Genomic DNA, 19,671 nt, shown 5'->3' with positions numbered 1-19,671 from the left:
GGTAAATATAGGACAGCAACTTGCAGAACAGTTGATTTAAATTAAATTACCTTTCCTGTCTTGGTATATAATATTAGGCAAACCTGATAGATTTTTAGCTTATCTGATAGTATGAAAAGAATATGCCAGCGTGGAGGATGAAATACATTTTTTTTCCTCACCTGAGAATAAAATAAAGGTTATAAAAATGTGTAAAAAAAAGTCTTAATATAGCAATTTTTTTTTCTTATCGCAGTAACATAATTTTACAATATTCACGATACCAAAAAACTAAAGATTTAGACCTTTGGAAGACAAGCAGGCCCACAGCATCATAGGTCCTCTACCTGAAGGGTTTGATATGGAAAAGCTCAACCGATCTGAGCAGAGCACCAGATTAACGTCCCAGTAGTCTAGCAAACAGCACGTTTACATTTATGATAGTATAATTTCAATCCCAAACAGATTGGCATCTAGATAAGAGTCTGAAGCTGTTCCTGGTACCTTTCGGTTTTTCTTTTTTTGGGGAGGATTTTCTTTGACCTCGTCCAGCCTAGTAGCTAAGAGAAATGGGCCTCTGGATGTCATCATGTTTGCACAATAGGGCAACCAAGCCATGGATTACCAATTACAAGTCCCAAGGAACTCTTTATAAATGTAAAGATGTGACGATTAGTGGTACCAACCTAGATTTTGCTAAAACTATTATCAGTGTGTTTCTTTTTAATCACCCCTGAACAGACTCAGTTTACACTTTTGTAAATGTGTCATATTATGTGCCAATAAAAGAAGGCTTTTCACTCACCTTTACCTGCAGTGGCCGCGCTGTGTATGGTGGACCCGGGACCCATTTGCTAAAAGGAATCTGTGTTGGGAGTCATCCGTCTTTTCATATTTTTACTCTTTTGGTGTTGGCCTATCCTTTTTTACCCTTTTCTACAAGAGCAGTAGAAGCAGGAAACAGAACAGGTCTTTATTTTGCTTGCACCGGTGGATGAATACATTAGATGCACTTTTCATGTTTAGATATTGGACTTTTTTTCTTTTTGCCCATGTACAGAATATTCTCACAATCCATCAGGGGTTCTTTCTTCTTAATTGGATTCTGGATTTTGACTAAAGAACTGCCTCTAGACTCACAAAAAGCACAATTTAGATACATCTAGATATTCACCTGTAGCAAAGGTTGCCGATCCGACTCTGTAGCCCGAATGGCTAGGAAGTTGTTTTATTAAACATGCTGGCGAATCCAGAAAACTACAACATTTTCCTGAAGAAGCACACGTTATAGAGCTGGAATTGCATAAGTTAGTTAAAAAGTCACTTATTTGTTTCTTCCTCGTTTATTTTAATGACTAAAAATTCTGGCTAATTTTACCTACTTCCTACTCCTGGGAATCTTTGATACAAGAACCTTTTAGGCTTACTAAGAAACAGAACCGGTACACAACTGGAAGTATGTCTACTTTCCCTCATATTTCAATGACTTGTATTTTTTTTAATAATTTTTTTTTCCTTCAAACCTTTGAAAGATGCATAACCATGAAAGTGAACTCATTTATTGGGATTTTATGCGATAGACCGACACAAAGTAGTGCATTATTGTGTAGGAAAATTTGCTAAACATGTTTCACAAAGAAAAATCTTTGTGTGGTGTGCGTACATATTCAGAACCTTTACTCCGCTACTGCTAATAAAACCCAAGGCTGACCAGAGTCCGTCTGGATGTTCTGAACCGGCACAAATGCAGAGCCGTTCTGTGATGTTTGAGAAAATCTGTGAACAAGCAGCATCTTGAAGACCAAGGACCGCAGCAGACAGGTCGACGAGAAAGTTCTGGAGAAGTTTAAAGCAGGGTTTGGGTTATAAGACAATATTCTATGCTCTGAATATCTCGCGTAGTTATTGTTATTGTTATTACTTATAAAGTAACAACTGCAGCCCTAGCAAGACACCTAAAATGTACAGGTCTGGCGAGGAAAGCAACAAACTACCAAGAGGCCGGTGGCAGGTCTGGAGGAGCTGCAGAGATCCGCGGCTCAGGTGAGAGAACCCGTCGACAGCTCAGCTATTAACTGCATTCAATTATGTTAGAGCTGCAAGAATAAGAGCAGCTGATGAAAAAGTAAACCGTAGGAGGTCGAGTTTGCAATAAACGAGGAACGGGACACAGCGAACGTGTTAGAAGGTGCTTTTCAGACTAGACCAGAACTGAGCCAACATGGAAAACACTGTATGGAGGAACATTTCACAACTAGGCGCTACTTTGTGTCGACCTAAAACACACATTTACAACAAAACACACTTGTGTGATTTTAATTGGACAAAACATTTGAGGTGTATGAATGGTTTCTTTTTTCCACTGCATTCATATTTCCTTTGGGCTAATTAGCCCGATCCCCACTGCAGCTCATTTAACACCCACTTCAGCAGCTCCACCCAAAAAAAAACAAACCATAAACAAATAAAAAGCAGGAAAAATTTGAGAAATAAGTGGTTCAGTACAAAATAAGACTGGGTGATTTATTAATCTCATCAAGATCATTAATACAAAGCAGTTAAAAGGCCACATACCATCAAACAAACCGATTGCTGGATCAAGCTGTTACAGTGCCATCAACAGAGAACTTAATAGTCATTTTGTTGAAGATGGGGGGGGGGGGGGGGGTAAAGATGAACCCCATCAATACTGACACGGGAAACTTGGGAAATGGAACAGAAACACGAGTCGAAACGACAAATTGTTCGCACATGAAATAAGAATGGAAATCCTCCCAAACGTCGCTCTGCAGTACTAGTTTGAAAACGTCGACTAATCATCCATCATCTTTAGCTTAACGTTTAGTTTGGGTTCTTTGTTTGTTTTCACGGGTTGTTCGTGGTGATGGGACACCCTGGAGCTTCTGAGAGCCAGGAGGGGGACTGAAAAATGAGGCGGTAAGACTTGTGTGTGTCTCTGCTGCCCTGATCCGCGTTGCACAGGGTCACTACATTTACAAACGTTCCTGCGACAACTGTGGCTCTTAAACAGTACAGCCTAAAGTGCACAAAGTGTGTTACTCCCAAAAACACACACACAAAAAACAAACAAAAAAAAAAAACAAAAAGAAAAAATTGCTATGCGCCAAAACTCGTGACTGAATATATTTCATTGCAACTTTGATACGACTCCAACCTCAGTTTGATGAACGTAAGCGTTAAAAAGTCTTTGAAAAGGAGATAAAAGGCAATTAGTAGGATGTACAAAGTGAAGCACGCCTCTATTTAAGTGCTTGGCATATTAAACTGGATAGTTTCCATTGCTTTAAAGCACCACCGGGGCGGGGGGGGAATGGCTTTTCTTGGTAAATACTCACAGTGGCTGAACTGGAGATTGTCTGCAAATTAGTAACAGTGACCTGCTTTTTTGTTTTTTTCTTATTTTCCTTTTTTTTTTTAGATTTTTTTTTGTTTTTAGCCGACTGTAGCAGCGTTGGACTTTTATGAAATATCTGACTGAAAAAGGCGGATGACGGTACGATAAGACGGGGGGGACCGAGGGAGGGGAAAGGATTTTCACTTTATACAAATGAGTTAGTGTATACATGGTATATATATACACGGCATGAACAGACATGTACAATTTTATAGTGTATAGCTTTGTTCTAAACATTACATAGGCAACTTTTATTTTTAAGCATTTTAGACACCATTTTGCTTATTTCTGTAAAGTAGAAAACAAACTAAAAAAGGCACATCCGAGCGTGATGCATGGATTATTTCAGTCTATCTAAACTAAAACAAAAATGTTTCAAGCAAAAACAAAAAAACAAAAAGGAGAGCTAAAGAGGAGGAAGTTGGGTTAAAAAGTTCCTCTTTCCGTAGGTTTTAGGCATCAGGAGCAGCCACTGGGGAGGGAGGGAAGGCTGGCCCAGCTTTGGTGGGAGGATGCGTGCGTCCAGTGCAAAAGTTTCAACACAAATAAAGCAAACTTCCAAAGTTGAAGGGAAAAGAGGAGCACAGTGTCGGACAGCAGTGTACGTCCGCGAGGGAACGGCTTAAGACATCGGCTTGAGGCGAGCAGGCTGAAGTGAGATTCCTCCTCCTCCTCCTGCACCCCGCTGCTCTTTGATATCGTTGCAGACCTCCCTCTGGTCCTGCGCTGCACAGAGATCTGCTTTTTTTTTTTTTTTCCTTTCTTTCCCTTTTTATTCGTCCAATCAAAAACCCGCCGACTTTGCCCAAACCTTGTGCAAATGGAGTGTTCTTGGCTCAGCTACTGTGTCCGTCAGGGCCAATAGGACTGGAGCCTGGGTGTAGAGGTCACCGCCGTTGGATTTTTTTAAAAGGCAACATTTTTGTGGCTGCGGAGAGGCTTCAGACAAAAAAACAAAAAAAACAAACAAACACCCCAAACAAATAGAAACAGTCCAGACAGTTTGACGTGCTACTTTACAGTCACAGTGTACAGCTTGAGATACAAAGTGGGGGATTCGGCTCCTTGTAGTGTTTCATTTAGTGTTAGAACTGCTTTAAAAACAAAAAAAGAAAATCCCTTATCCCCCTGCATAAAATAAGACTTTGGCAACTGTCTTCAGTAAGTAGGAAAAGCGAAGCCCACCTGCTGCCCACAGCCACCGTTTCAGAGGAGCTCGCAGCTCGTAGCGCCCCGTGAGCGGCAGAGGGAATGCGGAGGATGTCAATGCCCAAAAGAAACAGAGAGAGCACAGTTGAGGCTACAAGCACCCCCCCCCCCCCCCCTCCTCTCTGGAGGGGCGGCGCTGTGGGACAGATGAAGCGCGTCAGGTAAAGAGTTTCACTCGGAGCGGGCCGCGCTGCTCCCAGCAGACGCTAACGCTCCTTGTTGTTTTGTTAGCTGGCACACCGGTGGGGGGTGGGGGGGGGGGTCGTCATTGGCACAGAGGGTTTTGTGGTGGAGGCGGAGCTACTGATCCCCTGAGAGGACTGGCAGGTGTGATGGACGCAGGGGGAGGATTGTGTGAAGCAGTCTTGTTCTTTCGGACCAGTAGCTCTGAGTTCGGCTGCTGAAGAGACGACGCGGACTCACTGGCTGCTGTCGGCGTTCTCCACCAGCGGCAGGCTCTGCAGCGGCGGCTGCAGCGCCTCCCTTTTATACGTCTTTGGTGGGAGCTTGGGAAGCTGCGGGACGGGGTTGTGGCGAGGGGGCACGGGCGGAGCCGCGTTGGGGAGCGGACACAGGCTGTTCTGGCTGGCGCTGAGCGGGCAGCCCCTCCTGGGGATGCGGGGGGACGGCGTGCTGGGCGGCGTGTTGGGCGAGCTGGGCGAGCTGTTGAAGTCCCAGTGGTATCGGCCGCCGGGCGACGGCTGCATGTTGAGGGGGTAGTTGATGAAGATCTCCGGGGGCCGCTGGGGCACCGGCGGCGGCGTGTCGGGTAGAGGGTCCCGCGGCGGTGGAGGGGGCGGGCTGGGCAGGGGGCCGTCAAAGGGGGGCCCGTTGTAGAGGAGCGGTCGATGCTGGTTTCTTGGCAAAGGAGGAAGCCGGGGAGGGATGGCTGGAGGGCTGTCGCACACTGAGCTCAGCTGTAACACAGAAAAACCACAAGAATGTGTGTTCATATTTGTGTTTATAAACCTAGTTTATAAAGAAGAATCAGAGATTTCAGTCTCTAGATGTTCATAAGCCTCGCAGTAGGCATCTGCGGTTCTTTAAACAGCAGTGGTGGATAGTAGGAGTAGGAGAGGGGCTGAGTATTAATTCTTAAGCAAGGCGTTATGTGTTGCAGGCTGTTAATAAAGGTTTCTCTTCTTAAACTCTCATTACGTGTATGATGAGTGTAAATCTGTCCCAAAATGCGTTCTCAGGTGCTTTTGTTTGTCTCTACCAGAGGCCGGTGAAATATCAAAGTTTCCTTCATTTTTCTTTTGCCACCTCATGCTATCGTTTTTCTCTTGTGCTTTTATCTGCAGTCATCCCAACCTTATTTCACATCAATGTCACAAAGCTCACAATTTCATTGTATGGTCGTTATTTCAGGTGTTTTTCTTACTTTTGCTTCAGACAAAGTGTCTTTGCGCCGAGGAGGTAAAGGAGGCGGCTTTAGCTCCTCTCCAAGCTGGTGGAGGCTGCCGCAGGAGACAGACTGAAACTCTGCAAAAAAACAAACGGACAATAAATTAAAAAAGCTTTAGCTGTAATTATCAGTGTCATTTGTTGTTTAAGTGAAAAACAATCAAACTTTGAAAGCTGATTACTCACTTGAAGGAGGCAGAGAAAATACAGAACCTGTAAAATTCAAACACAAAGAGGATTATCTCACAAAAAAGTTTGAAAATGAATAAATCAATAAATGCAGATATAAACAAGCAGAGTTCACCTTCATTGTTAAAACTGTCCCTTTACACAAATATTTTTATTTTAACGTCTTAGTATAAAAGGTAATGTACCACGAAAAATTATTTCTACTCCCTTCACTTTACACCCACAAACTTCAATATATTTTATTAAGGTTTTATGTGATAGATCAACACAACCTTGTGTATAATAATAAGTAGTGAAAGGAACAATAATGAATTGTTTTCAATTGTTTTGTTTTAAAAAGTAAAAATCCCTAAAAGTGTGGAATACATGCAAACTCATGTCTGTGAACATGAATTTGCAGCGCAAGGATCAGTAAACTCAAATTGGTCAAATACATAATTGCTACTCTTTTAGGATTCTAATTTGAAAAAAAAAAAATCCTTAAATTTTCATATAAATCCCTTCATGTGTTGTTCTATCTCATACAATGCCGATAAAACACACAGAGTTTTGGTTCAGACATGGCAATATGGGAAAACGTTAAAGCTGCAGTAGGTAACATTTGTAAAAATGTATTTGTTTACATATTCTTTAAAACTGTTACTATGTCCTGACAGCGAAATATGAGACAGATGATCTGTGAAAAAATAAAAAAATGGAGCTCCTCTGGCTCCTCCTGCTGACATTTGCAAATAAACACCGCTCCCGGTCAGAAACAACCAATCAGGGCCAGGAGGGATATCTGGCTCTGGCCAGCTCAGCAGGGGGGAGGGACCTGTAAGCTGTGCTGGTTCACATTGTCAGGTTAAGGCCACGGTTTTCTCAAACCTCCCCACTGCAGCTTTAAAAAGGGTAGAAATACTACCAAAAAATATTATATCAGCATGACAGAAAACGCTTCACACAGAAAATAGCTCCCTTTGTTTTGTGTCGACAGAGGAAAAACACGTTAACAGATGAACTCACTGCTGTAGGAGCTGTTGAGGTCGTGATCCATGAAGACCGAGCTGAGATCAGACGAGGCCGACTGCGGAGGGGTGGGCGTGTTTGGAGAGGTGGGCACTGAAACGGACGACGGCGGGTCCTGCTCGTTCTCAGCGATGCTGCGGAAGGTGATCTTGTGTTGCAGATCCCTCTCCAGGGCCACGGGGTGGCCCTTCAGGGTGCCAGAGGTAGACGTTCGCACAGGCCGGAGCCCAGGGGATTTCAGGGAATAAGTGGTCTTCCTGGGCTGAGAACAGAGAGGAAGGGAATGAGGGGAACAAGCAGAGGATTCTCGAAATGTAAATGAGAACAAATAATATTTTGCAAACCTAATACTTTTTTTTTTTTTACATCGATTTATTGTCTTAAAGGACATTTGTCGGATTTTCTATCAGAAACCAACTTCTTGGTTGAATGAAAATCTGCTTGGGATTGGGCTTCAGCATTCAGGGTGTTTTTTTCTAGCCTTCTTGCTGGTAGTTGTCATTAATTAGGAGCTGAGGTGATATCGTGCTACGTGTGTGAGTATTTGGTGTGAAAAGGAGTTTTACTAACATCTAAAGTAAACAGAGAACAGTCTGTAGTTAATCCCTAGAGGATGAAGAACCTCAACCCTCTGTGTATGTCACCTGCTTTAAGTCTCATGGGATTTTTCTATGATTTTCGTGAGTCCATAGAAATGGTTGAGTGGAGCTGTGACGTGAACAGACTCTAGTCAGTGGTTGAAGTCAGTGGTTGAAGTCAGGGTAGCAGCGCTGTCTGTGTGGAGCCCAGCAGTGTGGAGGCTCCTGGAGCTTTGCTCCGCCGCAGCAGGTGGGTCTAACCCAAAGAAACCTCCACCCAATCAGCGCAAACACCCAATATCCAGCCTATAAAAATATAAATCCCTAAATTTTAACTCCATAAGGCGGTTTGGGACAGATCAGCCTCTCGTCCCCTTCTCTGCTTCTGTCTCACAAACACACACCAAGAGAAACTGTGCATTATTAGTTCAGTCTGAGCGGCTATCCATATTTATCCCTGCGGATTAGTTTATCCTTAACAATATTCAAGACATTTTTGTATATATATGTTATTTGTATTTTTTTAGGTTATTTATTTTTTAATTTATAATGACTTCTTTAAGTTTTGATTCTAGTTTCTCCCGCAGATTTTAGAGTTAATGTCACGCAGTAATGCTTAATAGCAGCAGGGTGCCAAACATTAGATCCAGGATCTAATATTGAGACTAGATTTTGTTTCTGAGGAGCTGTGTTGCTAAAAAAGTATAATTGTGAATCAGTAACAAAAAACCTTCCACTGTAAAAAATATCAGGGTTGCGATTCGAATGAATCCTGAAAATGTGAAAGATGTTTGTCCTCCATCGGGCACAGACCATCTACTTGAAATGTCTTTCAGAGCATCAACTATGGCCTCTAACAGTGCCGAAAATGTCTTTAAAAGATTTAAGGCGACTTTATTTTAAAATGAAAACAGCCAGGGTTGTCAAAAACGTCACTTCTGAAACTAAAGCTCAGAAGAATGAAATCAAGTTTAAAGATGCTGAAGCTGGTGAGAACATTGTTGCTCTAAAAGCAATAAAAACCTCAGAAATGCCAGAAGAGAACATCGCGTTACGCTTCACACATGTGGCCAAAGTATTTCAGTCAGGTGATGTAAGATTACATTGGAGATGAGCAGGGCTGTGAGAGCACACCAATCAGGAAGGACTTCTCTTTCACACAAGCACACCACGTCAACAGAAACTCTTACAAATCGTGCGGGCTGCCTGGCGTTCCGTGGCTCAATCTCCAGAGACTTTTTGAACAGGTGGTCTGAAAACTCCTTCTCACTCATGTTTTCCATCGGATTCAGGTTCTCGAAGTACCTCTGTGGAGCACGGGAAGCACAGATTTAACCTTCCAGACACGAGTTCTCACGGCTGAACGACGACGACGACCCTGCAGACAGGAACGCTCACCCTGATGTCTGGCTCCACCTTCAGGCAGTAGGGCTGGTTCTGGTACTGCTGGATCTCGCCTGTTATTTCGGCCACTTTCCGCCGCTTGCTGAAGTTGATCAGGTCCTTGCCGTGGCGTCTCAGGAAGTCGGGGTTGCCTTCCTCGGTCTTCAGAATGTTTGTTAAATAGATGCCTAGGGAAGAGGACAGAAAGTATAAATCACACGGCTTTAACTCACATTTAGAAATATTCAAAAAGGCCAAAAATACAATTAATCAGGAAATAAGCAAAATGAAATGTAACGGTTTCATTAATACTAAAAGACAGAATAAGACTAGACAGTCTGCAGACGACAATTATATATAAAATATAGAAATAAAGAAATACATTGAGACTAAACTTGAATCGTTATGCTGTGGAGGACCTACCAAAGAAAGGCACACAGGGTGGATTTATTGACTTCAGTTTAGCCAAGTATTTCTTAAAATGATCCTGACTCAGTTCCACTGCTTCTTCCAGGATTTTCTTTTTCCTTTCTGGTATTGCCTGTCCAGGACAGAAAGCAGAGGAAAATACAAATTCATATAAGGTTATCTTAACTAAAAGGGCCTTAAAAAAAAAAAAACATACATGCATACACATATATATATTTTTTTTTGCTTATTCTTAGGCAAATGTTTTCTGGAGGACTGCCCCAACAATTTGCTTGACAATATCAAAGTTCTTTCTAACTATTATTGGAAAACATGTTGAAGTGGCTGCAGCATGCAGGAGCTCTGCTGGTCTCCCAATAGAAGAACGCGTCACATTAATCCCAGTTCAGCTTAGCTGCTGTTTAGTTCAGCTTTGTACTGAAAGCTCAGCCTCTAAGGAGCGGTGGGGGGTTTCTGTCTAATGTCTGGAATCAATCAGCTCAGCTGCAGCCACCAACACCTCTTCTTCTACTTTTTCTTTACACAGAATAATATCAGTTCTGATACATAGAAACAGCGTAAATTTAAACACCTGGAAGGAAAAAGCTTTGATACTTTGTTAAAAGTGTCCTTGAACTTCCCCACTTTTGGCTACGCTACAACCACAAACTTCAGCATATTTTTTTCAACTTTATTTTACTTCTTAGTCATCCCCTGAATGATATTGCTCTAAGTAAAAGACACTCAAAGTTTTCCCATTTTATTCGAAAATCAAAACATGAAGCGGTGTGCATATGTTCTCGCTCCCGTCTATGACTTTACTTCTCGGTATCATCCCACCGCCCTCACAAGTCATCAGGTCAACAGAAAGGTGACCTGTGTGATCTCAGTATGAATCCAGCTGATTTGTGAAAGCTCAGGTGTGTCAGAGACGATTAGTGAACAAACAGCATCATGAAGACCCAGGAACAGAGCAGACAGGTCACCGGGGAAGTTGTGGAAAGGTTAATTGTCGGCTCAGATGACAAAACATGCCAAACGTTACACAACTCATACACCACTGTTCAGTCCATCATATGAAAATCAAGAAGGTTATGGCACAACTTAAAGACATACTGCCTCCCACCTAAACAGAGATCAAGAGCTCAGGTGGGAACGTCTGAGACCAAATACTGAACCATTTGGCATATAAAACACCTCTGGTCACCCATAACACCCCCCCCCCCCCCCTCAGTGAAACCTGCTGCTGGAAGCGTGATGCTGCGCGGATGTTTTCTCCAGCAGCGACAGACTAAGTGGTAAAAAAGATGGAGCTAAATGTTGAGCAATACTGGCAGGAAACCTGGTAAACGCTGTGAAGGTATGTTCTCACCGAACACGATCAAGGCCAATGGAGCGAGTGATTTACAGGTTATCCCTGTGATCAGGAGCGGATTAACAGTCCGCAATGTGAACGAGGCGTTCAGAGCGAGACGGGCACGAATTGGGCGAATAGAGTAAAGTGAACTTCGCCCGCTTTCGAGCTCAACAAGCTGAACTTTTCTGTCAATTAGCGCAAAGTTAAGGGTCCGAATTGTCCGTTTAAGCACAAAAATAATTTTTATGCATTACATTTGTAGACCGTACAGTTAGGCTATATTTCTATTGAGCAATGATGGATTTACTGACTGAAGATCTGAAGATCCCAAAGCTTTGCCTTGTTGGGGTTCAGTGACCTTTAGACTTGAGAAGGAGGGCGGTTCACCTTCCAGCGGCGCAACCACCCTTCACACAGACACAGGAGCTACAGTGGTTCAGATCCAAGCATCTTCAAGGTATGAAGGAGCCAGCCAACGCTTAGATCCAAGCCAACCTGGGACGTTGAACACAGACGCTGTCCAGCCAGTCTGACTGAGCTCGTCAGATTACAGTATCTATGTGTGCCAGTGTTGTAGTACTCGAGTCCGAGACTCGAACTCGAGTCCGAGTCATTAGCTAAATTTAAAGACTCGTGACTTGACTTGGACTTGAGCACTGATGACTCGAACTTGGACTCGGACTCCTACATTCAGATCATTCTGACTCGGAGATTGAGAAAAAGACTCGACTTTTTTTAATATCATTAGGCTATAATTTTAATATGTCATTAGAATATTATTTGATGTATGATTTTAATATCTAAATGTCGTACCGCGCACGTGACGTCACCATCTCATGAGCAACGCCCCTTGCCGCTAAGGAAGGGCAAACAGTGTGAGCGCGCACGTAGCAACCAGCCATTACACATGCAACAGATACAACAATGACGGGCCGAGTTGATAGAAAGGTAAGTCGATGTTTTTCTCCTGCCTGGCGTTCATTGCGTCATCGGCCGTTTTTTTTCTGTTTGTAGTCACCGTCCAGGAATCGGTATAAATTTTCCGGCCCGCCGAACAATTTAGTCCGGTCCGGTGGCCAAATGCATTATCATTATCCAACGTCTGTATCTCCTCGCTGCATCGACCGATCTTCACCAGATTTGTTGTGAGTAATGGGGGAACGCTGCCGAACGCGTTTGTGGGAATCGCCCGGTGGACGGGCGAGGAAAATGCGTAACAGCATCTGCGGCGGTGCGCGAACCCCGAACGCCGGCCGGCACCGCGGCGGTGGCCAAAAGGCCGGAGTGCGCTTGGCTGCGAGGGCCGATCGACGCCGCTTGCGGCTTTAAAATCCTTCATATGTGGCCTATCAACGTACCTCGAGTCGCTGTTGCGCGTTCCATAAAAACAATATTTAAAAACCATGGTTAGGAGACGTCTTAGACTTGGAAAAAGCGGTAGTTTTACCGAGTAAAACCAAGGGTAACTACAGCGAAAGAGTTATTAGTGCAATGGAATGTTACTGCTTCATGTCATACATCACACGTCAATAGTGACTCGACTCGGACTTGACTCGGATTTTTTTTTTAATGACTTGGACTTGACTCGGACTTGAACACTGGTGACTCGAACCTGGACTCGGACTCGAGGCATAGTGACTTGACTACAACACTGATGTGTGCTAAACCCCTAAAGACTTGCTGGTTGTGCACAGTTGTGACTCAGGGGGATGAACGGGGAAGAAAAGCAAGCGACTCTGTTTGGATTGTTTTTATCCGATCTATCACGTTAAATCAGCCCTGAAATTATTTTGACATTGATTGTAATGATTGTACTGGAGTTTAAATACTTTCACATGTCGCTGAATAACGCTGGTTGCAATCTCAATGTTGTCCTGAGACAAACTCTGAGAAGAGCAGCACGAACCTCGCAGGTTTCATTCCAACATGTCGACTCACCTCAAAGGTGTGGTCTAACCTGTAGACCGGGACAGAGTTGATGGCGCTGACCACCTCCAGCACGCCGTTAAAGTTGTTGAGCTCCTGGAAAACCTGCAGGATCTCGATGACCCGTGATAACACGGCCACCCTCTCCTCGTGGTTCATCACCTCCACGATACATCTGCAACACACCGACGCAATTCAGATTGGTTCCAGAGGCACGCGACAGACGTGTGAAGTGGCGGCGATGAAGGGCACCCACTTTTCAAACCACAGCGTTAGGTTGGTGGTGTGGCGGATCATGCGCAGCAGGTTGGGAGAGTTCTTCTCCTTGTCCTCTTTGGTCCAGACGCTGCCCACCAGCTCCGACGGCCGCACGGCTCTGCGCATCAAGCGGGACGTTTTTTTGATTACGACACAGAATCCTGCCTCAACCTCCTTACCGGCCTCAGCGTCTCCGCCACCGTTTACCTGTAGAGCTCAGACTCTATGAGCGTGAGCTGCCGGGCGATCTCTATCGGGTGGAGGGTCATGAGTTCGAAGTTCTCGATCTGGCCGGCTTTGCAGATGTGCCACTCGAAGGGCGGAGGCGAGCTCTCAAAGGTGATGTTGTGACTGATGCCGTTTGACTGGATTTGGAGCTTCCTCCTGATGACCTTAGTGATGGACTCCACCCACTTCCTCATGGACTTGCCTAAAAGAAAGAACATTTATTGAAGCACGGGCATTCAAAAGCACACCATCACACGGTAATGACAAAAGGGCACAACAGTAAAAAGACTGAGATGGAGGGATGACAATAACGTGGAGATGATAGAAAATAAGATATTTTCTTAAATTCAGGGACTGGGCGTAAGAATGGTGACCCACCCACAGGTGGAGACGTTTGCTGTGGGTCAGTTTCTTAGCTGATCTCTAATCATTGGGAAATCTCAGTGCTGGGGTTCAATTCGACTGCAGAAGGTGCAGATGTGCCACGTCTATCCTGGATTAAATCCATGTAGCAAAAACAGCGGTTTGAGTCTGGCGTTGAATTTTAACTCACTTAGTAGAGATGCACCATATATGGAATCAAACTTATTATCATAATGTCCCAGGTGGGATGAAACATTTGGTAGGATTTTACATGCTAGGCATGTAAAATCTGTGTGCCAACCGTAAAGTCTGTACCGCAATTGAACTACATTTAAATTTGTTAGGGTACTAAGATTATCCAGATAAACAGGAGGGTTCACAAACCACAGGACTCAAAAATGGCTCACCTGTTGCACCATGTTGAAGCGACAACGTAATGATTTGAGCCACAGCCCTTTGTTTGATAAATAGACTACGGCACAACGCAATATTTAGTATGTGGGGGTTGTACCACCGTACCACGTGAACGAGGAAATACCAAGTTATAGCAAAGCTGGATGGAACTGAGAAAACCAACACTAAATTCTGAGATTTGAAATAGGGCTATACTGTAACTTAATTTTACTGCAATTTACAAACTGTATGCAAAAAAATTTCGTTCTGTACGAACTCTGTGCATACAAAATGACAAATCAAGTTGTCTAAGTCCAAATTAATGTGGCCTAAAATCAATTTTGCAACATATTGAGTAGTTCACCCCGACAACGATAAATTGGCGATAACACTAGATGTTTGACTGACCCCGTAGTTGAAGTTTCTGGGTGATGTATTCCTCCAGCTGAACTCGCAGGTCTGGATTATTTTCAAAGTCGTAGAAATGATGTTCGACCCACTGACGAAACACGTTGAGAACCCTGGAGAGGAACCGTGATACAAAGAGTCACACGTTCAAAAATCACCTTTTCCATGATTATGAACTTATAAATGACTTCTATACTGTTCAATATGAGGAAGAAAAAGTATTTAGAAGATATACAACTTTAAATAATAATATTTTCAGTTTTTTCTCCCCAATCAGCTAAAAAGAGAAATGTCTCACCTCCTGGATTATCCTGCTTTTTAACAGGACATCCTATATAACTGTGTTTGTGGTGTTTTTGCAATATATCGCTGCACACTAACAGAAGGAAAATTACTCTTTAGGCATCTCTAGAATACCAGATGATGGTAATGTTCACATTTTAGCACAAATGCCTCTAAATGACAATTAACAGCAATGTTTTCATGTTCTCCTTGATGAAATCCCTCACAGCAGCTGCCTTTCACTCCTCCTGTGCTGCTAAGCTTTCAGGTTTTAATGCTGATAAGATGATTAACTCTGGCTCCGTTAATCCCTTTTAAGCACATAAATTTAACTTTCACAACAAAGTCATTTTGTGACTCACTGTGAATATCTGGGTTCTTAATTCAAGTGTAAAAAAGCCAAAGAACAAACGTTTAAAATAGTAGAGACTCCATTGTTGCTCAGTGAAAGGCCATGTTAGTACAGAAAAAGTCTTATGTCAGAATAAAACGTCAATATTTATTTAGGTGTGCTAGCACAAAGAAAACTAAAAATAGCATTGAAAATTTGGCTTTTTAATCTGTAGCAACTCACTCATAAAATTGTGCAGCTGAATGTTGCAATTATCTGAAAACTAAACATTTCGACTTGATTTTACATTTTTTCCATCAAAGCCGTTTTTGTGCCACACAAGTGAAATAAAAAGCCGTCTTAAACTGATCAAGCCTTCCAAGGCAACCTTATTCAGGGAACCATTCAAATCGGTTTGAACTTTATTTCAATTGACTATTATGACTTAAATACATGGGATGTGGCTCGTTTCACTGAAACGCTGAGCTAAAAGGAGAAGGAACTTCCCCGGGACGGCTGCCGTACCTGAGCTGGACCGGCTGCACGTATTCCCTGCGGAACCGCTGGAGCTCGGCTGTTGTTGGTGGATCGCCGTTCCAGATGGCCACTTCATCGTCACCGTTTCCTGACTCAGGGATATTTATCCTGAGAAAACATCGGTGAAACCTCAAGACCTGCACATGTCCTTCCAGAAACATTCATATCATTTGAAGCTTTTCTCAATTCTGCACGTTATAAACCACAAACTTCAACATAGACCACCACAAAGCAGTGCATATGTATGAAGTTTTCTAATTTTCCAAATAACCTGAATAACATGATGTAAAATTATATTCAGCCCCTCGGAGTCCATAGTAGTATAACCACCTTTCACTGCAATTAGAGCTTCAGCTCTCCTGGCATATCTGTACCAGCTAGCCATATCTAGCGACATATTTAACTCTCCAGTTAGCTCAACATCAATCAGATTAGCCAAGTAGCTAATCTGACTGAGCTGGGAATCAGAATCTAGCTAAAAAACTAGATTAGATCTGGACTTTGACTGGCTCATTGCAACACATGATTATGATTTGATGAATTTATGGGGCAAACTTTAAATTGAACTTCCTTTTGTCATCTTTCGCCAAAGAACTTCTTCCCACCGCTCTTCCATAAAGGTCAGATGTGTGGACGGCCCCGCTAATCGCCGTCCTGTCGGCAGATTCTCCCACCCGAGTTACGGATCTCTGGAGCTCCTCCAGAAATACCGTTGGTCTCTTGTCTGCTTCTCTGCTAAATCGTCTCCCTACCCACCCTGTTATTTAAGATGGACGGCCATTTCTCGGCAGGTCTGTGATTGTACCATAACATTCAAAGCTTTGGATGTCGTCTGATAACCTAACCAGACTTTTAACTTATCCTAATCTTTATCCCAGGCCTGTCCTGCTGTGTTCCTTGGTCTTTGTGATACATGTTGTTGAATAAAGCTCTCTGGTCAACCTTGTGGGGCCATAACAGAGCACCTGTCATTACCTGTCTGAAATAAACCCAGCTGTAATCGGTTGGACTGGATGTTATGTAGGGATACGAGACTAAAGAGGGGCTGAATACAGACGTTTCAATGTGTTTAAAGCCTAACTCTTGGACTGAAAAAAAATCCTGAAAACCGTTGAATAACTTCCAGAAAAAGGTAAACTTTGAATATTCAAGTATCAAAAGTGTTCAAATTAAGTTTAAATATGAAATATTGCGAATTTTTTACACCGATTATGGTATTCCGCGTTTGAGTGCTGCCTCCGTTTACGATCAGCCATTTCTGATGTGTGACGTCAGTTCAAGAACACCGAGAATGCGCGAAGCGAACTTGCACAGAAACACACAGGCGTTTATGTTGTACAACCGGTACGGCGGACAAGGACATATGGATGTTTTCCAGTATCTTCTTTCACACACCAAATCTGCTGATCCATGTCTACTTTGAGCAAGCGCTTTAAAAAAAAAAAAATCGCCGAACTAAGTCCACAATAAAATGCCTTCTAGGTGCGTAGTTGGTGGCTGTAGTGCAGACCGCGGTGAAGTTGGTTTGACATTTAATTAAATTTAATAAATCGGTAGCGAAAGCCGTAGTGTTAGCAGCCGGATGCACGGTACTCGTTCTGTTTGTGACGTCACATTCTGGAGCAGCCCGATTGAAGAATGTTCAGGCTTTTTCGCTTATACAGCAAGTTTTATCGAAATTACTTCCAAACGGCGCACATAATTCACATATAATATACATTTCTATACTCTGGTGTCTATTTGAATGCATCTGCGTTAAAATACATTCAGTCCAAGAGTTAGACTTTAAGCTTTGTTTTTTGTAAAACAAACAAAAAAAAAAACCCCAAAAAACAGGCACTCGTGTTTATCTAATAGACTAAAGCCAAAGAAAAGTCATTAAGGGTTGTGGTTGTAATGTTATATAATTTTTTTAACACGCATAAGGGGTACGGACACTGTGTGAGAGAGACAGATGTGCACGTTCACAAAACCTAGGAATACAGCGCTATGGAAGAACTACAGCAGTAGGAAGAGCTCGTTTTTCCTCAATAGTTGCCATAATAATCCGTACCTGTCTATAAGAAGGGTGAGGAGCTCCTGTGGTTTGCAGAACGATCGATAGGTGGTGAGAAATGTGCGCACAAAGTTGGGATCTAAAACAAATCAAAGGGGGAAAAAAAACAAACAATAGAAATAACACAACAAAGATAATTTTTTTCTTTGCACGAGTGAGGAGACTGCAACAGCTTACCGGCATACATGTGGTAGGTGAGCCTTTCTATGAGCTTGACCACTGTGGCCGGCCCTTAATGATGGGGATCCCAGTCTTGCTCTGCACTCTGTCCTCAAACACTATATTCTCCTCAGAGTCTTGCACAGCGAACTGGTAAACCTCGGGCGAGGGCAGTCTAAGAGGACGCTGGCTGCTCCTCCGTCTGCAGTATGGAGTCCAACATGCGATCTAAAGTGGAGCGGTACTGGAGGGCCATCCGCGCCGCCATCCAGTTCGCCTTCTCCTCTGCTGTCCGTGCGCAGAAAACCGCGGAGGTTTTCGTCTTTGAAAATCAACTCGAACGCGTGCTGCAGCTCTGGGGAGTCCCTCGCGGTCGACGATGCGGATCTTCCGCAGCAGAAACTTCTCTTTGAGGCAGGTATTCCTGCCCACTGCCGGACCCCGGGAGCCGCGAGCTCTGGTTGGCCTTGCAGCTGATCATTAGGCCGTCGAACAGGAAGTTGTGTCTCTCGTGCTTGGCACCTGCCCGTAAAAGCGTCCCTTCAGTGATGAACTCGTTGCAGCACTGGCCGATGTCTTTTCCCTCCCAGCCGTCGATGCTTTTCTGGATCTCGATCATTCGCTTGATGGCTAGCTGCTTGCCGCGGACCTGCCGGCTGTACCGGCGGTAAATGGCCTCGCTGGAGGAAACAGTGAAGCTCATCAAAAAGAGCGAATCACAAATACACCAACTCATAACGTGACATAGAACGACTAAAAAGCCAAGCTGATAACACGTTTTAGTTATCTAAAAAGATTTTTATCCTGTGGGTGGGAACATACACAGGTTTACGACGAGGCTGGTGTTTGACGTATATGCGCTCCACGCTGGACTGCAGGTTAAGCAAGGCTGTAATTGCCTGTTTCAGGCCTTCTCTGTCATCTTGATCTTCGCTACGTTCCTGAAGTTGCTGTAAAAAAAAAAACAGGGCAGAAACGGATACATATCAGGCTTTTACTCGTAACATTCATCAAAATATGTTTACAGGTTATTGGTATTTGAAAAAAGCACGGAGATGCCTCAGAGAAAAAATAATCTAAGATACAATACATTTTGATTTATCCTCCTCGTCGTTGTCCGGTGCAAGAATAAAGAGTGTGGTGCGTTTAATCCAAACAGGAAAAGCGTGTTTTAGTCAGAAATATGACAAGAGACTCTGACTTCACTATATAAAACAACTTACCCTGATCCATCGTCTTCAATCAGGCTCTCATGTTCTCGAAAACAATCAGACAGTGACAGTCTCGCACTTTTTTTCAAGCTTTTGGTATGTAAGTGACAACCAAAGCTTATGTGTGAAAAAGCAGACTTTAAGGTGCTGGGGGCCTTTTGAAAAGCCTACAGTTGTTCTCGTGTTTGTGCCAAGAAAACGTAATTTAAAAACATCCTAATAACTCCTTTAAGGGTTGTAAAACACAGAAGACTCCTGCATGCATCAATTTAAAATAACCGATACATCAATTATGAAAGTAACTGAGGAGCTCCTGTCAAAGGACAGGGTTAACATTAAGGGTTTTTTTTTTTATTCTGTGGTAAACAAAGCAATGTGATCAATATGGTTATTATTACGTACATGATGTTTCTAAATAAGAGACTGTTCATATCACATGTAATTAGTAGGTTTTACTTTTTTAGGTAGTCACTAGTGCAGTTCAGATGACAAAACTACAAAAGGTTTGTGATAAACCCGTTGTTGTGGTATTACTGCATTTAGTAATAGTGGTTTCAATACTTTCACTTAGCATCAGAGCTGCTTG

General features: G+C 43.2%; 1 pseudogene; it reads right to left on the bottom strand.

Moving 5' to 3' along the window:
* Positions 1 to 4,136: 4,136 nt before the first annotated feature.
* LOC118566926 lies at positions 4,137 to 18,833 on the bottom strand (annotated as a pseudogene).
* Positions 18,834 to 19,671: the final 838 nt, after the last annotated feature.

This window comes from Fundulus heteroclitus, chromosome 19 (assembly GCF_011125445.2).
Source record: "Fundulus heteroclitus isolate FHET01 chromosome 19, MU-UCD_Fhet_4.1, whole genome shotgun sequence".
NCBI classification, from domain to species: Eukaryota; Metazoa; Chordata; class Actinopteri; order Cyprinodontiformes; family Fundulidae; genus Fundulus; species Fundulus heteroclitus.
Note: the sequence above shows the minus strand (reverse complement) of the source record. Positions and strands in the feature narration are given on the sequence as shown.